The sequence below is a fragment of the Marmota marmota genome, unplaced genomic scaffold (assembly GCF_001458135.2).
Source record: "Marmota marmota marmota unplaced genomic scaffold, marMar, whole genome shotgun sequence".
Lineage (NCBI taxonomy): Eukaryota > Metazoa > Chordata > Mammalia > Rodentia > Sciuridae > Marmota > Marmota marmota.
This window is the reverse complement of record NW_026000000.1, coordinates 4,991,551-4,997,370: the sequence shown is the minus strand read 5'-3', so window position 1 is coordinate 4,997,370 and position 5,820 is coordinate 4,991,551.

The following is a 5,820-nucleotide window of genomic DNA, read 5'->3' as shown; positions in this document are numbered from 1 at the left end:
CACAAAATATGAGGACCAGTATTGGGAAGCCATTGTTGAGGAGCGACCTGGGTCACAGGGAGTCAGTTCTCTCACTGCTCAGTAGGCGAAATCTTAAAGCCTCACTCTGACAATGGCCTCCTAGACCCTTTTGATGCCTGGCCTGGTCCTCTGGGTTCTGCACCAAGTTTTCATGTCCTGGAACCGTCTTAGACAGTTGGGATGGGGAGCATCCTCAGCCATAGTGTTACCCCTTCCCTGAAAGAAATTCTCCACCCTCTTGTGCAAACCTGGAAAAGCTGGTTAAGCTACCTTCTTGTAAGACCAGGGATGACTCATCCCCATTGTGTGTGGCTTTCCTGTATTGCTAACCCTGGGTACTAAAGACTGGCCTTAGGGTATTCCTGGGAGGCCCAAGATTTGAAAGAACTCAAAAAGGCCATTTCCAAGGATGGACCTAATTTGGCCTAGGCCAAAACCATCCTCTGGGGTCTAGCCCACCAACAGTGTACCACCCAAGACTGGAAAAACTTAACCAAGGCTGTCCTTGCTGGTCCCCTGTACCTAAAATGGTGTGCCTTTTTTAATGAGGAGTGCCACACTCAGGCTTAGAAGAATCAGGCTTTTAATCCCCTGGTTCCTGTAATTTATGGGATGCTGTCTGTGGTCAGTGATCAATTTTCCACAGGCTTTATGCAGGCTGCTATCCCTTCCCCCTACCTGGAGCAGGTAAGGGCTTTGGGGCTGGCAGCATGGAAAAAGTTGGAGGAAAGCCCCTCAGAGTCCCTGGTAGCAGGAATTACTCAAGAGGGCTACTGAGGATCTTGCCATCTTCATGGAGAGGGTGGAAAAGTGCCTCCAAAGATCGGATGTCCCACAGGGACATCCCTCAGGCCAGACTAAAGGTCAAACTCCACCTGAGATTCCTTGTGGGTTGAACAGTGGCTGCTTCCCCTATTAGGCCCTCCCTGAGCCCTTGGAATAGTCCTATATTTGTCATACAAAAAGCCACTGGGAAAAGGAGAATGTTACTGGACCTAAGAAAGATTAATGAGCAGATGATACCCTCCATCCCTTGGGACTTGACTCTCATTGTGATTGATATCAATGATTGCTTCTTTTCTATTCCCCTTGATCCCCAGGATTGCAAGTTTTCCTTCTCCGTTCCCTCGATTAACTTGCAGGGGACAGACCAAAGATATGAGTGTGCGGTGTTTTTTGTCTTAGGCCGTGCTGGCCATCTGGGGAATCTTTCCTGCCCCCACCCCATTCCTCCGGGCCCCTCCACTCGTCCATCCTCTCTGCCTCACCCCATGGCTGTCTCCACTCCCTGGAGTTGAGTTTTTTGCATAGTGAGAGATAGGGGCTTAATTTCATTTTGTTGCATATGGATTTCCAGGTTTGCCAGCATCAATTTTTAAGGAGGCTATCTTTTCTACAATATATGTTTTTGGCACCTATGTCTAATATAAAATAACTGTAATTATGTGGGGTTTTCTCTGTATTAAAATGTATCATAATTTAACCAGTGTACTACTAACAATTTGATTAGTGCAATCTTTTTTGCTACTAAAGTGATGCTAAAATACATTTTAGCTCTAATCAGAGATGATTTTACAATAAAGCTAATGAATCTCAAACATAAAAGAGTCCCTCACTTGCACTGAATTTCAAAATCAAGTCTGTAATCCAGGTTAATGGAAACCCTAGCTCCTTGGAATTTCATGGCCTTCGATTGATACTCCTGGCAGAATACATACCTTTATGTTTTTAATATTAGTTATTCAGGTGCCTGTCCTGCCTTCCTCCCAGAGTTATAAACACCTTGAAAACAGCATGTGAGGCTTCTGTTCCATATTCTACCCAGTGCCAAGCAAAGCAGCTTTCATATAGCAGACATTCAAATATTTGTTGAATTTATTTTTGATATGATGAATATATAATCAAAATCAGTTATTGCATATATAAATAAACCACTTCTACATCCCCTTAAGTACAATTTGAATTTGGATTCTACCCATGAGATACCATCACTGACAACTTTGCAGGTTTAATGATTGTTCATTAAATCATGTAAAAATAGTATACTGCAGTAGCCTAAGGTCAAAGTCCTACAAATTCTACCTATTTACTCTCTTCCCATCTTCACCAGTTACTATTAAGCCACTGATATTACAATTTCTATATAACCTTGCAAAGAAACTGAATTCACAAATATTAAAAAGATTTAACATTTTATTGAAGCCTAAATACATGCTGGCTATGGCTTTCTCATTATCTTTAATAAGAGATCTATTACTTTGTCAAATTTCACTTATCAGACATAGTTGGATCCTTCCAAAAGCAGTATGAGGTACTAGAAAAATCTTCAACTTGTGTGCAGTGTTTGCCAGTTAATTCAGAAGAACTCAGGTTAAGGTGGCCAGAATGCATAGGTGTTAAATTAAATGAGATACATAATTTTTCATTTAAACAATACAAAGTTTAGCAGTGTTGTCATCAGTAATAAATTAGGCATCATTTTTCCTTGAGGTAAATAAAATCCTGTTAAGAGCTTATGTAGGGGATCCCAGAACTCCTAATAAGTACTCTGAAATGCATCACCTGGTACATCTGTTAAAAATAGTTCCCAAGTCGCATTCTTACAGTGATTTCTCCAGATCGTGCAACTAAAAAATGATTCCTGTAACATAGCTTTGGCATCACCTGGGAAAATGTCAAACTCAGTCTCTCCTCAGCCCTACTGAATTAGAATATGCATATTGAACAACATCCCTAGGAGAATCATATGCACAATCAAGTTGGAGACTGCACTAAACTATGTCCTTTTTCCTTCCATCTCCTTTCAGTTTGTGTCCTTGATTCTGTGCCTTTGTGTCTACTTTGTCAAATTTCACTTATCAGATTAATTTAATTAATTTTCCTCTAATTACCTCCTTTTTGCTTATATTTTTGCTGTGCACTGCACTTGAAATATACAAAGGCCTGAGTCAAACAAAGTTGCTACCACCATGGAGTTTATGTTGTCTTCAGAAAAACAAGACAACTAGTAAAATCAACAGATGAAATGAAATAGGTAATGACTGGAATAAGTTAAAAAAAGAAAGAAAATAAGAATGAGGCAGATATTATTAGTATCCTTATTTCTAAGCATTTCCAGTGAGGGAAACTTGCTCTGCACTAGAGGTACAGAGGTTGAAGTAGACTGGCCAAGGGCCATTGCTTGGAAGCAGGAAAAGATCCCTAATTGTGAGTTTGTTTCTAGATACCACTCTTACCCTATGAAGGAAAACCACATGTAGGAAATACTGGTGTACTCAGTGGTGCAGCAGACCTTTATAGGAAATATCCATCTCATAGAACTCCTGAAGACTAGCATGAAAATTCCCCATTTACAGATGAGAAAACCAAGGTTCAGAAATTATATGCCCAGATCTGCCAGAGGTTAGACTTGAGCTGAAATCTTTCTGACTCTCTGCTTTTCTATATAACCTAGAATAATTACTGACTTTGTCTGATACAGAGAGCACACCCTAATATGATAAAATCATTTTTAAAGTTTCATCCTGGCCACAGTTACACAGGAATGTAGAAAGTTCACAGAACAGTGAGAATATCAATTTATTTCCCTGCTAAAATTTTTAAAGAAGTAAAATAAAAAACAACTACTCCAACACAAAGTCAGCAGTCAGATGTCCAGACTCAGAGGAACTCAGCAAAGTAGGCCTTGCTGAATTAAGTGTGCCTTTAACTGGTGTTTGGGTTGAATGTCCTTTTGCAACAAACCGATCCACAATTGCTGCCATTAACACGCAGTTCATTTTCCAACTGAGTGGACAGAATTGGGTGAGGTTGTAAAGTTTGGTTGTTCCATTTTCCATGTTGCTTGCATTGTGTGAAGTTAATGGGTCAGAAGTAATCTATGTGGACAGGCCAAAATATTTCCAGCAACAAAGTCCAGAAATATTTTGGATGGCCAAAGCAAACACAACCTGGGATGAGTTTAAATCATGAGCTGCCTTTCTCTCCAATTCTCTCACCCCAGTATTCAGGCATAAAAGTGCTACCCTTAGCACCAATCACATGTTTTAATTGTGTTTTGACACACACTGAGTGGACTGTGAGCCCATGCAAAATAATAATTTAATGATATACAACAACTCTTCCCTTTGCCCCACATTTCTCAATTTTTTTCTGGATAATGAACTAATAATATTGAAAGTCATGTTTTACTTCAATAATCTATAGCTAAGATCTATTGAGTATTTATTTTATTGGGCTAATCACTTCATGTAATTATACTAATTAATTCTCAAATACTCCATTTTAGAAAGAAAGAATGAAGCATCAAAAAAATTGAGTTATTTCATCAAGATTTCATCAGTAAGTAGGAGAGTTAAAATTTAAATGAGAAACCTACAAAGAGTGTCTTTTCTACACACATTAATGAAGATTTTCATATTGAACACTTTGAGCATCTACTTCAGCACCATCTTTGTTTCCTCCATAAAACTTTATCACACTTACATTGGTCATTTTCTTTTATTTTTTGTCAGTTTTGTTTATTGGAATGGAAGTTTCCAAAGAGCAGGTTTTATGACTTATGTTTATAATTGCATTCTCAGCAAATATCATATCAATCAGTGTTTCTAGAATGAAAAAAAAAAGAATTTAAATGAGTAAGACGTCAACCTTGAGAATCCAATTCTGAGAGTCATTGCAACTTCCTAACAAGTACTGGACATAAGTACCAGCTACATCATTCCAGTGTGATCCAGTGCCAACCTCCCATTTGAAACCTAGAACCCAGCCAGTTCTAAGACTGGAATCCAAGTTTTAGGGTTGCTTACCCCATTCCTCCAAACTGAATCTTTGCCAGCTCTGCTCAGGTCACTTCTTATGAAAGGGTCGGACTAAAGACTTTTACAAGTCTCATATTCATTCATTCATTCATTCATTCACTCATAGCCTTCTATCCCATACCTCGAAATTATGTAGATTAGCACTTCTGATTCTCTGGTGATCCATAGGAAACTTGCTCTGAGCTTCCTGCTCACAGAGAATTTTAAGCCTACCAAGTACACTAGCTCTCTAGAAGCTCATATATCACAAAGAACTGGTAGTGCCACCATCCTGGAATGAAAGAACCACAGTGTTTTTCTTTTCTTTCTTTCTTTCATTTTTTTTTTACCACTGGAGGGAAGTTAATGGTGAAAGGATACCTATGATCACCCAGGTGGTGATGAGAAACAAGGAAACAGAGGCCAACAATTCCTGATACTGTTTTTTTTTTTTACTAAAGCCAGAATGAACTTGTCTGTACATCAAGACATTGTCCCAAGCTGTGTTTCTTTCTGTGCTTATTTTAGTGGAACAAAATATAAGGAAGAGATTGATGAACACTACGTAAAGATCCGAAAACTATGGAAAAAGAAGAAAAAGGGAGAGACAAGCACAACCACCATCTCTCCATTGGTAGGAAATGGGGAAGTAAAACATCTTTGTCTACTCCTGGAAACCAGCTTTCCACACTGTAAAAAAAAAAAAAAAAAAAACTTTCCTCATGCAGCCACTTTTATCCTGTATCTGCTATATACCTAGCCCAGGAATAAACCATGCACAGTGAGCCCTCCCACCCAGCCTTCTCTTTCCTAGGCCCAACTCTGTTCCAGCTCATCAAATTGAGTTTTATTAAGCAGCTCTTTGCCGCAGTCTGGCTGGGCACAATCAGGAGCCACTTGTCAAAAGAAACTAACTTTATTTTTAGAATCACACACGCCAAACAAAACAGCCTCTCAGGAAAAACCCTCAGAACCCCAACTGCCACCACCGGCTTTCCAC